This window comes from Rhinolophus ferrumequinum, chromosome 11 (assembly GCF_004115265.2).
Source record: "Rhinolophus ferrumequinum isolate MPI-CBG mRhiFer1 chromosome 11, mRhiFer1_v1.p, whole genome shotgun sequence".
Lineage (NCBI taxonomy): Eukaryota > Metazoa > Chordata > Mammalia > Chiroptera > Rhinolophidae > Rhinolophus > Rhinolophus ferrumequinum.
The window spans coordinates 53,246,400-53,264,864 of NC_046294.1; the positions used below are offsets into that span (position 1 = coordinate 53,246,400).

The 18,465-nt window shown below is 45.4% G+C and overlaps 1 protein-coding gene across 1 annotated transcript in view; it reads right to left on the bottom strand.

The window, feature by feature from the left end:
- Positions 1-18,465, bottom strand: part of TENM4 (teneurin transmembrane protein 4) — a 719,375-nt gene that overhangs the window by 558,061 nt on the left and 142,849 nt on the right. Inside the window, exon 2 of the mRNA XM_033120388.1 lies at positions 12,098-12,153. The gene's annotated coding sequence lies outside the window, so the exon portion shown is untranslated. The remainder of the gene's footprint in view (positions 1-12,097; positions 12,154-18,465) is intronic.

Genomic DNA, 18,465 nt, shown 5'->3' on the forward strand with positions numbered 1-18,465 from the left:
ATCTTCTATATAGAAAACGCTAATAAACCCACAAAAAAACTACTAAAACTAATAAACAAGTTAAGTGAGGTTGCAGGATAAAAGATCCATGTACAAAATCATTTGTTTTCTATATACTATCAATGAGCAATCCAAAATGAAATAAAAAACACAATTCTATTTATAAAAGCCTCAAAAAGAATAATATGTTTGGGAATAAATTTTAAAAATAAGGACAAAACTTCTTGATAAGTAGAAGACTTCTTTATATGGTATATGTATAATATTGAATATTATGAAACACCATAGAAAGGGAAAGTAATCCCATGTTTATGGATTGGAAGACTTTATGTTGTTTAGATGGCAATGCTCCAAATTGACTTACAGATTCAATGCATTCCCTATCAAAACCCCAGCTGAATTTTTTTTAGAAATTGACAAGTGGATCCTAAAATTCATATACAAATACAAGAGACACAGACTACTCAAAACAATCTTGAAAAAGAACAAAGTTACAGGACCCACACTTCTCAATTTCAAACTTAGTATAAAGCTACAGTAATCAAAACAGTGTGATACTAGCATCAGGATAGTCATATAGATCATTGAAATAGAAATGAGTCCATAAATAAACCTTACATTTCTGATCAATTTATTTTTGAAAAGAGTACCAACACAATTCAATGGGGCAAGAATGGGTTTTCCAACAAATGGTGCTAGGACAACTGTATATACACATGCAAAAGAACAAAATTGGTCCCATACCTCACAGAAGGTGCAAAGATTAACTCAAAGTGAATCATAAATTTGCACCAAAGAATTGAAAGTATAAAACTCTTAGAAGAAAACACAGGAGTAAGTCTTTATGACTTTGGATTAAGCAATAGTTTCTTAAATGTGATACCCAAAGCACAGGTGACAAAAGAAAAAAAATTGATAAATTGGACTTTGTCAAAATCAAAAGCTTTTGTGCTTCAAAGAACATTATCAAGAAAGTGAAAAGACAACTCACAGAAGGGGAGAAAAGATTTGTAAATCATATATCAAAAAGTGACTTGGATCCAGTATATATAGAGAAACTCTTATAACTCAACAACGAAAGAAAATAATCCAATTAAGAAACCGGCAAATGACTTGAACAGACATTTTTCCAAAGAAAAATTAAAAATGGCCAATAAGCACCTGTAAAGATGCTGAACATCATTAGCTATTAGGGAAATCCAAATCAAAGCCACAATAAAGTACCACTTCAAACCCACCAGGATGATTAAAACAAAAGAGAGAGAAGATAAAAAAGTGTTTTGGAAAGGATGTGAAAAAATTGGAAACTTCATACATTGCTGGTGGGACTGTAAAACGGTGCAGCTACTTTTGCCACCAGACTGGCAGTTCCTGAAAATGTTAATCATAGTTATATAACCGAGCAATATCACTCCTAGGTATATACCTTAAAGAACTAAAAATATAGATCCACACGAAAACTTGTACATGAATGTTCATGGCAGCATTATTCATAATAGCTAAAAAGTAGAAATAACCCAAATATTCATCACATAATAAATGGACACAGAAAATGCAGCGTGTGTGTGTTTTGTGTGTGTGAGTTCAGTCATAAAAAGCAAAGAAGTACTCATATATGCTTACAACATGGATGGATCTTGACAACTTATACTAAGTGCAAAAAATTGGACACAAAGACAACATAGTATATGATTCTAACGATCTAAAATGTCCAGAATAGAAAAATCCATAGAGATAGAAAGAAGATTCGTTGCTGCCAGAGGCAGGCAGGGAGTAGCGAATGGGGAGAGACTGCTAATGAGGATAGGGTTCATTTCTGGGGTAATGAAATGTTCTAAAATTAGACAGCGGAAAAAAACAAAATTTGACAGTGGTGATGGTTGCACAACTCTAAATATACGTAAAAACACTGAAATGCACAATTTTAAAAAGAGTGAATTTTATGGCATGTGAACTCTCTCTCAATCATGCTTATAAAAATTATGTAAGAAAGTCTATAGGGAATATGGAAAAATGGAAAGTGCCGACTTGCTAGAAGTGGAGAGATGGAAGGTGATTTAATTTTTTTCCTGTTGTTGTTGTTTTAATGGTTGTGCATAACATGTGAAACGAAGAGAAGGATCATACAGAAGAGGAGCACCAGGTTGGAGTCCAGGGCTCTGAGGTGGTCACCCCTTACTCTGCTCGTAGTTACTGACGGTGGGTGTGCCCTGGAGGAGGAGGGTTCACCCCTCTGGGCCTCCATTTCCTTTTCTGGGAGTGGGAATAACATCAACCTCACAGGGCTCCAGTGGGGATCACCTGAGGCCTTACGTGCCCAGAGCAGATAAGCAGCACATACTCACAGGGCTCGTTTCTTTTTGTCTTCCTGTATTTATTCAAACAATAACAGAGCACCAGGTGCACACTGGGGACGTAGAGGAATTAAGATGGGATGGACCTTGTTCTTAAATATCTTGGAGTTTCGTGAAGAAGAGAGACACATAAATTACTAAAACAAGTTCATTGGGAAGGGTCATAGTGAAGACACCCACAAACAGCTTGTTGGACAAGCTGTTATCCACATGGACCAAATACATTTGGGAATTTGTATTGGGAGTGATTGGTGAAGGGGCCAGACCAAGAAATGGAAACTCACAGAAGAAAAAAATCCATCACCACAAATCACGTTTGTTTTATAGCATGCTCTCACGTATGTAATCCCATGCAATCCTCAGAAAGTGGCAGCAAGGGAAGTATTATTACCCTACTGTAGAAATGAGATCTCTGAGTCTTGCAGGGTCAAGAGAGTGTACTGTTTTCATAAAGTCAGCTCATGAGGCAGGACCCCTTTCCCTTTGCCACAATTGCCTCTTCTTCGGAACCATCTTGGCTACATGTAATTGAGAAGGGAATCTGGGGGAGGGTGGTGAAGACTGAGAAAATGAGCAGGGGTTTTCTCCAAATCAGGGCTGGTGAGAGTATGTAACCTGTCCCCTCCTGGGGTCCAATGAGAAAGCATGACAGATGGAGACCCTAGAAGCTAATCAGCTCTGGGTTATCCCACAAAAGATTGAATGCATTCCTTGAGGAAATATCGAGGATCAGTAGGTCATCAATGTCTAGTAAACATTTCTCCACTGATCTCACTATGTATTGAGTTGGAGATGGGGAACGGAAACGTGTCCGTGACATACAGAGCATTATACAGGGTGCTTCCCCAACAGTAGGCACTTGAGACATCACAGTGGCCACTTTCTACATTGACATTGAGATAGTGCTGAGGACCAGAGAGGTCAAGTTCCCTGACTAGGTCACACAGAAAATCCGTGTTAGAGGGAGCAGTCATACTCAGATTAGCCTCTCTTTCCACTTACCAGGAGGATTGTAAATTCCTCTGCAAAAAAGTCATGGACTCAGGGGCAGAGGACAGAATCAGCCCGTGGACTGTAAGAGCTCAGAAGCCTCACTGCACCCTGAAGATGTGCGGCGTACGTCTTCCAGATACACAAGGCTGAAACATCACCAGCCCACTCACAAGGGTGAGGGGGATACTGGTTTTATTGTTCCATCCAAAAGGGCTTAGCTTCCTATCTGGCACAGACCAGGAGCCTTAACAGGTGTCTTTAACCACAGCCTAATTGACCCTTAGTTTTGATGGAACTGGCTCTCGGCTAAAAGCAGAAGACCTCCCTTTACCAAATGCATCTTCCTGGGGGGAAAAAAGGATGACAGGTCAGAGCACAGAACAGAGGCCCAGGTGAGTCCTCAATGATGCTGCCAGACTTTCAGCGACTTGCCTGCTGGACGGCCGAAGTCTCATTCAGCAAGAGCCGTAACAAGTCCATTAGTTGGCTCCAGTGTCTGCCCTATCCCATCAACTGACAGTGAGTTTGTGATCCCAAAGACTCCTTACCATTGGAGCATCTTTGGAATTAAATGAGTGGGTGGCTGACAGGCTCAAGGGCTGGGCTGCACTCAGCACTGTGTATGGACCCGGCTCCGGGAACGTAGGAGGGTAGCCAATCTGCCCAGTGGGGTCAGGCAGCTCCCAGCGCTCTGCAGTGATGCACAGTGACCTACAGGATTAACAACTGAAGTCTGTAGAGTGCTCAGCCAGGCAAGACACAATAAGGAGAACACGGAGTCATCCAGATATCACCCCAACAAATATCTCAAAGGAAGAGAACAAAGAACACAGACTTTGGGAACTAATGGATCTGAGATAAAGCCCAGCCCTGTATCTTGCCAGATGTCTCATCTTCAGAAAGCATCATAACCTCTCTAAGCTCCCATTTCTTCACTGGCTAAACATAGATGTCACTTGTTGTTGTTATGAAGGCCAGAGAGGCTAATCGGATGGACAGGTTCAGCCGGTGTTGGGTGATGTGAAACTGGGTGAAGGCGGGATGTCTGAGGTGGGCTGCTGATTGAAATGGTAAGAACTAATGAGATGATGAGAGTGTGGAGAGGGAGAGGGAGAGAGAGAGAGAGAGAAGGGAAATGAATCGTGGGGAAAATTGCATTTAGTAGGGTAAAAGAAAAACAATTCAGAGCCTAGATGGAATATGGTCCGAGGGGATAATAAGGAAAAAAGTAAGAAAATCACATTTTCCAGTAGACATGTCAGGGAAATTGTCTAAGGTCTACCAACTGTTCGATCTGGAAAGAGTCATCATACCACTGGAGACTCATTCTTACACCATCAATAACGTCTCCTTCGGATGCAGAGGCCAGAGGAAGCAAACGGCTTCCCTCTCACGCACCAATCCCAACTGACTGGTAATGTTTTCCTGGAGCACAGCATTTGAAACAATTCTGAGACCTCATCTGAACACAGTGCTAAAGAGAGCTATTTCAATTAGTGATGTCTGAAGTGGGACAGAAAGAAAGAATGGCCGTCTGCTTTCTCTGTGTAGTGGGTGCTGGGATGTGCTGCTCAGGTAAGCCCTCTGGGAGGCAGGCACTCATTCCTCCAGCTGTGGGGACTGCTGATGTTGGCTGCTGACCGTCCTCTGTTGAGTCCTTCTCTAGGAATGGCCCTTGGCCCAAGAGAGCTGCCTCACCCGGCGGCAGTCCACAGCTGTTGCTGCAGAGGGCGGTCAGGCCAGCTCCCCTGGCCTCAAGGAGGGTTATTCAAAAGGTCACCCCAGCTCCAGAGCTTCCTGTGGGGTCAGTTGATGCCTCTGTTATGACTGCATTATAGTTCAACTCCTCCCTTGAGCTAACCTTACTTCCCTTACTCTTTTACAGGTGTGGTTCCTAAGGGCAAGCCCAGCAGACTTGCTGCATGCGATCCCTGTCCGGGAGCCTGGTCCCAGGAGCCCAACTTCACACATCAGGGATTGGCCACTTCTGCACAAGCTGTACCTCCCTATGCCTAGCAGATAGCTTGTCATCTGTTTTCTTACTCCTCAACCATGACTTGATGTTAGCCAACAAGAACAACACGTGATCCATCAGCTTTCCCTTTTTCCCTTGTTTGCAAGGAAACTCGAAGATAGGTTCTCCAGTCTTCTCTTGCCCGTGTAGAGGTAAATCTGCCTTAGTTTTGGAGGCTCTCTAATCCAAAAATGACGGGTTGGCTCTATTCCCATTTTCAGGCAATGCTCCTCCCATCTTACAACCGTGGAAGAGAAAGCTTTTGTCCCTGACTCAAGTTATAGATTGAAGGTGTCACCAGGAGGAGGAACAATATATTTTAACGATTTTCATTGGCACGATGCTTTCAACTTAGATGTATTTTACAGACACAGCAACTCTGGAAAGTTATTTTTCATTTGAACAAAAGGTACAGAGAGGCTAAATGATTTCCCAGCTGATTGTCGAACCTGGACTAGAATCTGGGTTTGTTGACTCCCAATCATATAGATTCCAACCATAGGCAGAAACTGCCTAGCTGTTCTCCGCTTCTTGCACAGGGTCTATTTATGATTTTTAGAGAACACTGAAACACTGAAATTAGCTCAGGAGACCCTCTTCCATCCCCCGGTTCTACTTTGGCAAAATCCTGGTCATATCCCAGACCAAGTACTGAATAGCATCGTGGAATCTCGGTGATGACCTAACAGTCCAGCAGCAGAATCCCCACTACAGCTCTGAGAAGTGTCCATCTTGTTCCTGTTTGGTCCATTCTCTTAACAGGGAGCTCACTACCTCACAAGGACTGGTCATTCCACTGTTTCCTCATCTGCACAATCGGAATGGCATTAAGAAGGGGAAGCCGAAACATTTAAATGCGATGATGAAAGCAAATCACACAGTGTAGAACCCAGTGCCCAGAAGTACTCAGTGAATGGAAGGGTGTTTTTTCCTATTTCTGTTAGATATAGAATAAGAGAAGAGAACCAGCTTGTAGGAAGAGCACGCTCAGCTCTAGACATGTTACTTGGAAATCAGTCCCGCCACAGCCTTGAGACCGAGCGAGAGAAGTACCGAGCTTTGGAGTGTGGGCTCTGCAGCTAGACCACTTGAGTGTGAGTCCAGGCGCTGCCGTTTAGCTGTGTGACCTGGGAAAAGTCACTCTGGACCTCAATTGCCTCATCTATGAGGACAGAATAATGGTACCAATCTCAGGAGTTTGTCATGTACATGCTTACAATTTTGGCTGACACGTGGTAGACACCAGTGGTCATTTTTGCCATCATTTCCATCTTACACAAGGAACCTGAGTCCAGAAGACCAAGCCATTTCCCCAAGGTCAAACAGGGAATGGAAAGAAGAAACTGGTTATAAATCCTGGTCTGCTGAGCATGCACTTGCCTTTATATAACATTACTTCTGCCATTGCTCTTGCTTGGTTTTTTTTTTCTTTTTCAAGAAAGGGAGAAGAAAAAAACAAACACTCATAAGGATTTCTGCTAGAAAGTCTGGCACACCCTGCTCATTGGAGAGAGCAGTTTGTTCAGGAAGGCACAGCTGAGTGAATCTTGGAGTCATGTCCACCAGCAGGCAATAAAACATGCTACCTGCCAGCTCAAGAGAAATGGCAGGGGATGAGACAGAAAACACCAGCGCTGCTCTCAGGTCTGCCACCGCCGCAAAACCAGGGCTTCAGCTTTGGTGACAGTGGGAAGGATGGACAAATCACTGAGCCCCATTTGGCCACATGGGCTGGTGACAGTCGGGTGACTGCAGCCGTCGGATGGATGGAGAAGAACAGCAAGCACTTTTCAAAAACAGCAGCATGTCAGTCCTGTGCAGCAGTGGTTTACAGGCTGGCTGCTGGGGGATGTGCCTGTGTTTGGATGCAGGTGGCACAGGACAGTGCCTTCTGGCTCTGCACAAATGAAGGCTTGCAAGCAAGAGTGAGATTCAAAATAGTTAACCCTTGATATGGCACAGGCAGGAACCAATCAGAGCGGATACAAGGGCCAATGAGAACAGATGTTGGCTTTAATCGAACAGCAAGACTCTGGGAGTACATCCCAGCCAAACAGCAGTCTTGGCAATAAGGAAGACCGATGTGCAAACAAGGAGAAGAGGATCAGCAAGGTGGGGGCCCAGGAGTCAACAGAGAATTGTCTCTCTCCAAAGGAAGTCCCAGAGAGGATTCCACTAAACCTCCAGAGATACGCAGAACATAGTTTAAAAACCACTGCTGTGGGGGAAAGTGTAAGTGCTTTCAAAGTCCAGATTCAAGGTCCAGGAAGGCCACTCCCTCTGGGGAGCACAGGGCTAGCCTCTAGAAGAGCGAAGCTCTGACTCCACCCAAAGACACGTCCATAACTTTCTAATGGATATGTCATCACGCTGTCATTCTGCTTACTTTGCTCTTAGCCAAGGAGCGTTCAGCTGTGGTCTTCTGAAGCAGTTGTTTCTGTTCTGGCATTTAGGTGAGGGCACCAGCACTCCTCACTGGAGTCCCTGGGACTCAGGACATAGCCCGGATTCACGCCAAGTGTGCCCAACCTCATCCGAGATCAGGAGTCCTGCTCAGGAATCCTAGTCCTGCTCAGGCAGCCCCCACAGCCTCTCCGAGCAAGTACCCTTGGTTTCCAGTTCAAATCTCCCTCTCGGTTGCTTAACTTTCACTAAAAGCACATGCACCTCCTATCTGCTGGACAAAATCACAAGGGGTCAATTATTTTGTGGCAATGAAGCTGGAGTACCATTTCTTCATCTTGCATAAGATAAAGCTCCACGTGACGAAACGAGTCATTGGTCCATGCGGGCTTGTGGGAAGGCACTAGAAGGCAAGGCCCCCTCTTGAGAACACCGCACCAAGGCCGTGCCCCTTTCCTGGCCCCACCCACCAACGAGGCTGTGGTGGCATACTTGCCAAGCCCAAGAAATTCCCCCAGAAAACGCCACTGAAACACTTTCCCACTGCTATCCATGGAGCTCAAAAGATTGTGCCTCTTGATGTTGACTTTGTCCTTTCTTGTGGCTTCTAAATCAGGTCTCCTCTCCAAGAAGGACACCTTTTTCTGTCTCTCCTCCATGACTATGGCCTCCCAGCCTTCTCCAGCTTCATTCCTTCTGGATGGGAAACCTCACACAGCCCTGGATCTGCAGGCACTGGATTTGAGTGACAGGAATTCACTGAGGGAGCCATGGGCACCAGCTGTGGCTGTGAGGTGCGCTGGGACACTGGGGGAGGCCCGTGACTCTGGGCACTGCAGCTGGGTACCACGCTCTCCTACCCGTTAGCCAGAGTCTCATCCCCAGCTCTGTCACTTACCGGCTGGGTAACACGGGAAAGTTACTCAAAACTCTTCGAGCCTCCATTTTCTTTAGTGTAAAATGGTTATAATCGTACCTATCTTACAGGGTTATTTAAAGAAGTAAACAGAATAATACACGTAAAGCACCTAGTGCCTTGCCTAGCACACAGGCAGTGATGGGTAAAGTTAGCCATGATTAATATTGCTAATCATTCACACACTTATTGATCAGTTGCTATAAACCCTGTACCCTGCTGAAGCTTCCAGTTTCTGCCCTCGAGAACCGCACCATCCAGTGGTAGAGGACCACAGAAGAACCAACTAGTAGGATGCCACATGGTGCTTTATTTGTGATTACTTTTAAGAGAACTATTGCCAGCAAGTGACAACGTATTTTTTTTTCTGCTAGCCATTGTGTGCCATGTGCTTTGTAGAGGTGAAGAGGATAAGCTTTTTAGTTCAAATACTTGGGTTCAAATCCAAGCATTTCCACTAAATATTGATGTACTCTGAGGCATGATCACTTCTTTGAAACTTAATTATCTCATCCGGAAAATGGATATAAATATTAGAAAAATAATATACCTAAGATGCTAACACAGTGTCTTGCAATAGTAGTTCCTTAATAAATGTCTTTCAAAGCTGTGACCGAGGGTGTTTAGAGAACTGGTCCTGATGGCTACTGTCCACTGCCCTGGATGGTCTGTCTGAGAAGATCTCAAGGTCAAGGCAGCATGTCCACCTGAGATGTGTGGCAGGACTCTGATGTTTAGTGGCTTATCTGGTTTGCAGGCAGGTCTGAGCCAATGACTGCAGCTCCAGGGATGAGAGGCTGGCCAATCCACTGGAGTTGCCGACAAGAACTAGGCAGAATGTTCCAAATAAGGCAGGCCCTCCAGGACCAAGGCGCAGGGAAATTGAGTGGGGCAGTGAAGTTAGAGGCCAAGCTAGGATTTCAATGCAGGCCTGCTATATTATACAAGCCATGAGCACCACACCTGGGACTATAGGCTGCCTGGAGCTGGAGGTTCCTCTGCAGACCACAAAAAACTGGCTGCCCCCTCCTTCACACTCAGCTCTACGCCAGGTACCCCTAGGCTGGGGTGAACAGGGACCACATAGGCAGAACTCCACACCTCACAGAATGCATTACTTCTGAGGAGCCATGCCAATCAGAACACACCAGCCCCAGAACTGAGCCAGTGCACAGAGAAGAGCAAAACTGTACAAACCCAGACCTGTTTACAGGAATGAACATTCTCGTAGCACGGCCTGATAAGCCTGTTGCTAAGCCGGCCTAGCTTCCTGTCACAGAGTGCCTTGCTCTCAGCTCAGGAAAGATAATCGCTCTGGGAACCAGCTTCCTTAGGAGACCTGGCAGAATGCTTTCAGTCTAGAGCGAAACCTACCTTTCAACAGAGCTTCTCCTCCTCCCATGTCAGACAAGGGGAAACCTAATCCATAAAGGAAAGGGTTTGCACACTCACAGTCCTGCTGGGTGTCGGGGGCTGTAAGTGACCCTCAGGGAAAGGAAGGAGCCCCGGATCTCTCAGCTCAGAGCACCTCTAAACAAAGCCCCTAAAGTTTCCTGCTGGGACAACGCAAGACACAGGACGCTCGGATTCCAGGTGCACCCGCAGCTATCATCTGTCAGTCCTGACACCAGTCCTGTCTGTGTGCAGGTCCAAATGGAGAGATCAGACAAGCACCCCGTAGGGGCAGGGGCTGGGGTGAGCTGGAAGGGGGAGAACGGGCTTTGGAGAGACCAAGACGAATAGTAGGAGTTTTTATCTGACCCCAAAGAACAGGACAAGGGATTGCTGTGTGATCCAAGCCGGGATGAAAGAATGGCTGGCCTCCCCTTGTAATCAAAGAGTTTAATGATGCTTATTAAAAGCCCATTTCTGGGCCCTGTTGAAAAATTACACCCCTAAGTGTTTTCTTTCTTTTTCATAAGAATTGCTGCCTAGAGATTACACTTACACACACACACACACACACACACACTTACACTCACAAACTCACGCACACGTATTTCCCACAAATCCCACACATCCTATACACGGAGGTACATCGTCATCACGAATGGCCACAATGCACTACAAACACAGGCTGCAAAACAGAAAAACCAGGCCCGGTCCCTGCAGTTGTTCAGACTTTGAAGTTCCAGACTTTGAGGGAGCCCAAGAGCTTCCTGCTCAAGCAGTTGTCATCCCCACAAACAAACAGCACAGCCTCTAATCCATATCATTCTCCACATCTTGCCTGAGGCCAGGCAACTCTGCACCAGCGGAAGCTACCGGGATCCTTAAGCTTTGGTGGAAAGCCACAGCTCAGTAGGGTCATGGCAGAAGAAGGGGGCTGTGCATGCAGGCCCAGGGCAGAATCTCTCTGATCTGCTGCATCCCAGCCCCTAGAGGAGGGGGCCCTGGTCCTGAGCCCCAGGGCATGTTTTCCTCGGGTTATCAACTTACCCAGAGCCCAAGGCTGCCTTCACTCTTAGGCAGAGAAGGCACTGCTTTCTGGAATAATCCATCAGACACCAGAAAGAACCCCTTGCAGAAAACTATTCCTCCAGCAGCATGGGGGCCATCCTGGTACTGATCTCCCCAACATTTACTCGCTGCTAAAGGGCAGAGACCAAAAACACCCGCTCAAACGCTAAGCAGTGGGAACACTTTGCTGCTATTAGAAACAAATGCTTTGCAGTCAGTAAATCTGGGTTTCGGGTCAGCTCTAACCCTGACTCACTAAGTGGCCTTGGCTCCTCTGCGAAATGGCAATAACTTCTTTTTATCTTACGGAATTTGGGGGAAGATCACAAAATGCCCTACAGACTGCAAACTCCAACGCAGCTGCTAGAAATTCTCATGATGAGACAATAATGAGGAAATGGGGTTGTGAGTGGCTCAAGGGGAAAGCTTATATTGTATTTATCTTGTTATCCCCTGTGCCAGGCACAGAGGCTGAGCCCAAATATGTTGGGGGAAAAAGAGTTTGAAAGAATGAATGGCTCCATGAATTAAGTGGCTTGTTCAGGGTCACAGAGCAGCTTATGGTGGACAAGAACCCAGATTCCCTGACCCCGTACCCTAGTCCAGGGTTCTCTGCTCTAGACATATTGAACAGTTGGGTCCATTGAAGGGTCAGTGATGTCACATTAGCCACAGCATGGGCCAGGCTTGAATGAGCTCTACCGTTCCCCGGGAAAGATCCAATACGGGCCAGGCAACGCCTAAGAGGGCTTCACCAACTCACATGTTAAACATTCCAGTTCCTCAGTGGGAACAAACTGAAACCAAAGTGCCCAAATGCCTCAAACCAACGCATCTTATTACCTGGCTTGAATTGCACAAATCAAAAAAGTCATGAGATTGGGACAATGGGTCTGCAGAGATTTGCAAATCAGACGTGTATCTTATTTCAGGCTCACTTTCAGCGTTATCACTTACCTACTGACCAAGTGTCCGAGAGATCACTAGCCCTCTCTGATTCTCAGTTTTTCCATCTGCAAAACAAGAAGACAATCTCAATCAATCTCTTGGGACCACTGGACTAAAATGCAACATAGGTTTTATACCTAATATTGGTTACCACTTGCTTATGATCCCATGTAACTGGGGAAATTGCTAATGATCAGGGGCTAGCAGGCAATTATTTCAAAAACGAAGTGTGATCATTAATAGTTATGTGACAAGCAGGGGGCACTGATGGTGCCCATCTCATGGTACAAAAAACTCAGCCTCCCAATCATTTTGGCACTTATTTGTTATAGATGTCAGAATGCAAAAGACCATTAAATATCAGGAGAAATAAAGCAAAGAAAAATGCCACCACCTCAACATCTCACTTCCAAGATTTTGGGGTATGTTTCCAATTTTTTCCCCTATAAATAGAGTTGACCGTTTTGCAGAGCAGGGGCTATGAAGATGCACAATACTGAAAAGTACCAGGCAGATCCCGCTTTCCCCTCCCTGACCCCAGTGTGATGCCGTGACTGCTGCCCGCATTTGTACTTGATTTTCATTCCCATGCATTTGTCTGTTTCCCTAAGACTTTTTAGGCTCATGGTCAGGTCTCTGGCAGACACGTGTGCACCCCGGAGCCCAGCAGAGTGAGGAACACATGACTTCAGAATCGGGGTTCAGTTACCTCATCTGGAAAATAAGGAAACCAGGCTGGCCAATCTGAGAGATCACTGAAGGAAACTCATATATTTGAGTACCTACTACGTGACAGCTATTGAACCCATAATAACTACAGATATTATCTCATGATCCTCATAACCATCCTGGGAGATTTTACAGGCGAGGGAAATGCAACTCAGTGAGTTTCAGTGATCCATCCAAAGCCTGCTGTGGTCATTTTGGTACCACTTTCATAGTTTTTGTCATATCCATGTCTTACCTCTGCTATCATTAATTTTTCTAAATCGATTCACATTTTCTGCTTAACTTTACTCTTGATGGATTTTTTAAAAAGTTTCTGTAGCTCTTTATTTCTGCCCTTTCTCACTCTCTAGCTCAATGACAGGCAACCTTTCGACTAAGATGGAGTCTATAATTGCAAAATGGTGGCTAACAATTTAAAGGAATTTTTAATTATGATGATACCATGTAAACTATCTATGAAGTCACAGGTCTGAGGTGCTGTTTATACATATGCTGGGGGTGCCAAAAAACTGTATACAAGTGGACACTTTGGTCAACGTTGCTCAAGCAGTAGTTCGCCGTAATCAGAAGTGTCTGGACGCTGATGGTAACTACTTTGAGCACGTCTTGTAATTGCAGAAGTCAAACGTGACTTGTATTCATCTTTTGTTATCAGTATATATTGAGTATTACAATTTTAATACAGTTTTCCTTTCTCAAAATGTGTATACATTTTTTGGCACCCTCTGGATATTTTTAATGCTCATTAAAATTAATAGCTTTGAAATTTAAAATGCTCATCCCTGCAGTACCCTGCTCTCAGCTGTATTCTCTTGGGAAGACTGGTCTAAAGCCACATCTCAGAACCTAAGTTGGTCATATTGCAAAGCTGAAAGGCCAAATCACCTAAAACCTATGGTATGTCAAGAAAGGTGCCCGAGGTCACACCGCTAATAACTGAAGGCCCTGGGACTTGGGTACATTTGCCCACTTCTGACCCTGTGCTCTGTGAGTGGGCCCAGTTCCTCCTCTGGCCCTCATCTGACCCCAGATGTGCAATTCCACATCATCATGCCACCAGTTAAGTTCCGTTTCCCAGTCAAGGAAGGGTCATTCAGTTGTTAGGTCACTAGCTTTTCCATAAAGTGACTAGATTGTATCAACGCCAGTTTAAGTTCCCAAAAGGGCGCTTTGGTAAGAAGCTGCTAAAACCAAGTTTAGAAAATGTGAAGTGAAAGTGATTCTTTATTCAAAGATCCAAAATAGTAACCAAGGAAATAGAAAGGGCTGATAACATAGCATCCAGAAATACTATTGCCACTGCAGATGAGTATAAAATCCCAACCGAGTCAGGGGAAGTAGGAGAGAGTGGCAAAGTGACTGTACTTGGACACTGATCGAAGCTGTTGAGTGTCTTTCTAGAGCTCTACACTTCCCTTTCCTGTGTCATCTGGTTTAAAATTAATTGGCATGAATTTTTTATGACCAGAAAGCAAACACACTGAAAGGCCTACAGAATTGGCTCAGACTTTCTATCTGGAGAGTTCTCCATGTCTCACTGAATATGAGCTACAAAGCCCTACAGAAACAGACAAACAAACAAATATAACCCTGATTATTCATACGCCATCCAATGACACCTCTTCCAAGAAGGCATCTCCACCAACCAAGTCAGCATTTGTCAGTCAGTCTCTGGGCTTCCCTTATGGCAACACTTTAATTAAAGCCTCTATTATATTGCAGTTATGGTCTTCTCTTCTTTTAAAATATTACGTTTTTATTTACCCAAATACAATGAAAACTCACCTACCATTAGCTATATGAATTTAGATATATTTCCTTCTAAACCTTCTTATCTAAGTACCCATATACACAGATATTCACAAACACACACATCCATATAGTTTACAAAATGGGACCAAAATATACACATTAATTTTCATCTATTTTTAAATAGTCACATAGATGCACAATTAATCCCCTACTGATGAACATACAGGTTTTTTCCAACTTTTCACTGGCATACTTTAATATTTTTGTATGCATATCTTTATGTGGTTGTTTAGTTATGTACTTAGATATATCGCTTAATATTTTACCAAATTTGTAGCTTCCCGCCCACAAAAGACTGTATCACTCTCCATTTCTACCAACAGTATGCAGGCATGCCGATTTCTCATGCTTTCATCAATATTAAGCATTAGTGTGCAATTTTTTTTTAATCTTTGCCATTGTGATAGGTAAATAGAGCCTAGTTATTTTAATCTGCATCTTTTGAATATCAGTTGAACATCTTTTTCTATGCTTTTTGGCCATTTGTACTTCTTTTGGGCACAGCAAGTTCGCTGTCCCTTTCCCCATTTCTTGGTCGGGTATTAGTCTCTTTCTTGTTGGGTACATAGAGTTTACTTACCATTTGTCTTTTGCCTTGATTCTTTTTGTTAGCTTTCTTCCAGTGTGTTCAATCACAGTAGATGGCCCCACTATCTCCTAGCTGCCCCACCAGAAGCCTGGTGTGGAGCTGCCCTGACAAGGCTCCTTTCAGTCATCAACTGCAAAACCACCCAAACACCTGCCTTGACACCTCCTCGGATGTCACTACCCACAGCCAAGCCGTCACAAGTCCTATCCATCCTACTTCCTAAGTACTTGCAGATCTTAATTTGGTTCCTTTGCCCCCTCTCTAGCGCCACAACCAACATCTTCTCGCACTGAGACTGCTGCATTCTAACTGGTCGCCCTACACCGTCTACTCCAATTCTCTCACCATCCAGAAGCTAGAGGGATTTTTTTAAAAAAATGTAAATTGGATCATCTCCCCTGCCTAACATGCTTTAACAGCTTCCTCCTTTCCAAGGAAGATCAAATCCAAAGTCTGTAAGGTGCCACTGTGCCTTACACGGCTGTGTCTAGGACCCAATTTTTGCACTGCTTGGGTCTCTCAAAACATCCATCTCCCCTTCAGTCTGTGTACTTAGCCACACTGGCTTCCTTTCAGGTCCTCAGCTGAGCCCTACTTCTTCCCAATTCCGGGTCATGCCTCCTTTCAGGAAGTCCCTGCAGCCCCTGCCCACGAGGTCCCAGGGACCCTGGGCTCAGAGCTGCTTCCTGAGTTCTAAGGATCTCCTTTTCAGATGTGGACACTGACGTCAGGAAACTGTTGATTGAAACTACGCGGGTCGTATTGCTGCCAGATGTCTGAGCAAGGAGGAGCTCTCCCAGAGGACCGTGGTCTGTAATTTCCAGCTTGATCATGTTGGTGAGTGGATTTTTTTCCTGGACTTCTGCTGCTGATCAGGCCCTTAAAACCTGCTCACTTTAGCTTTCTCCCGGGTGTTTCAAAGATTTTTTTTCCTTTCTCACTCCCCTTAGTCAGATTTCTTTTTTGTGTGTAAGATCAGGGTGGCATGAAGCAATTTTGGATGAGGAAATTGTACTCTGGCCACACGGTCTCAGCTCAAACAACCCAAGAACGCACTATGGCTTGGCAGGCGCGAGAGTGAAATACTGATGCATTAGCTGACCTTCAAAAGACTGGCCATATTCCCCTGGGTTCCCTAACTCAAGTTGCCCCCCAAGCCAGGGACACTCTGCCTTGCTTTCAGAGCAAGGTAGTTCCTGTGTTGTACAGCAGAGATAATGATGGGTTTTATTATTTACCTAAAAACATGGAAAGTCCACAATGATCCAACATGTTGCATGGTATTGTTACTTCTTTCCAATCAGGCCTATGGAACCATGTCAGAGAGCCTTTTTAATTTTTAAAAACCAAGCAAATCAGCTCTCCTTGAAACATCAACTTTCCTACTCACCCTTTCCTCAACAAGCAATTGCTGGCTGCCTACTCTGGGGTCAGACCCCGCCTGGACTTGGTGGTCAGGAAGATGGAAACAGCATGAGTCGGACCCATGTGCAAATCTCAGCTCTGACTAAGGTGACGTAACCTCTCAAGCCTCAGTTTCCTCATCTGCAGAATGGAGATCACTGCCCCCACCTTCCAGGGCTGTTGTGAGAACTCTGTGGAATAGCATTTCTCAAATACCTCGCTGGGGCTTGCCAGTCAGGCCTGAGCAGCATGCACTGCTTTTGTAATTTCCACCACTAATGCTGGTGAATAAGACATGCTCCCGGCACTAAAAGGTACCAAGGTAGGATGGGGAGACTGTGACCTACAGCGGGACACAGCCAGGAGCGGGTCAATCCTACCAGGATAGGACTGGGTAAGACCGGCTTCAGGCAGGGCTCATGAGTGCAGTGTTTGCAAAACAGAAAGGTCCACGGCAGGAGATAGGAAATGTGGACCCATTCTGAGAAGTCCAAGCAGCAGAAAGAGAAGTGGAACCTCTGAGAGCATGGGTATTACGAAGACTGCAGAGTGGGAGCCTGGGAGGCCTCATGCTCCAGGTTCTAGCAATGAGCTAATCCATCAAAGGGTTGTAAGCTGGGCAATGATGGGGCCACGTTTGTCCTTGAGATCAATCATTCTGGCTGCAGTGAGGACAGATGGGAGCGGTGAGGCTAGCGCAGGGAGAGCCATGGAGCCAAGGCTGATCCAGGGCCAATGGGAGGATCCCTTAGTCTGTCCATGAGGCTGCTCGTGGCCCCTGCCCAGCTCCTCCTTGCAGCCTGACTGCAGTGGCCTGGGTACCAGAGGTGTTGGGCACAGCTGCTCTGGAGCTGCCCTGACGAGGGTCCCTTCAGACATCAACTGCAAAACCACCGCAAACCCTGGTCCTTTCTGACTCAGCTGTGCCCAAGCATCCTCTGTAGGTCTTTCAATTCCCCTGCCATCTCATACCCCTTGCCTAGAGCCACTGACAGCGTGGCTGAGAGGCTGTGCCAGCCCCCATCAGTCAAATTCAGTTCCATTAAGTGACATGATTTTTATGTGTGGACCCAGGCTCAGTGTAGAGGGTAGCATGAGGTTGTAGCAGACAAGGCCATGGGCCCAAGAGGTTTATAGTCAAGGACACACAGGTCTGTGTTGCAACCCAAAGGCAAGTGCTGGATATGCTCAAGGGAGGGCCAAGTGACATGGCTGCGGGGACAAAAGAGACAAAGCTGTGGATTCTCCTTGGCTGTATCAGGAAAGCTTCATGCAAGAAGTGGCACTTGCCTGGGTCCTGGAGGCTAAAAAGGCATTTGTTCAGCAAAGGAAAAGGGAATTCCAGGCTCAGGGAGGGCATGTGTGGAGAAAGTAGTGTTGCCCTCCGTGGCTGGACCACAGAGGATGAAAGGGAGGTGATGCCAGGCAAAGGGAGAAGCGGGGCTGAAGCCCACCTGCGAGGGGCCTGATGTCACTTGCTAGTTTCTTCCCTAAGGCACAGGAACTGTTGGTTACATAAGAGCAGAGCAGTAACTTATTAAGCACCACTGTGCATCTGGCAATGGGCATTATATTAACTCCACATAAAGCCATTTAGTTTGAATTTTATAACTATCCTGGGAGGTACATATTATCACCATCCCCATTTTAAAACTGAAGAAACTAAGGCTCAGAGAGATTACATGCCATGCCCAAGGCTTCGGAGGCAGGAATAGAGCACCAATAGCTAAATCGGAGCGCAATACTCTTCCCCCATATAACACCGTCTCCCTAAATGATGGAGGCAGATGCTTAATATGCTTCAAACAGCCACGGAAACAGAATTATCGCCACCACCGTCATC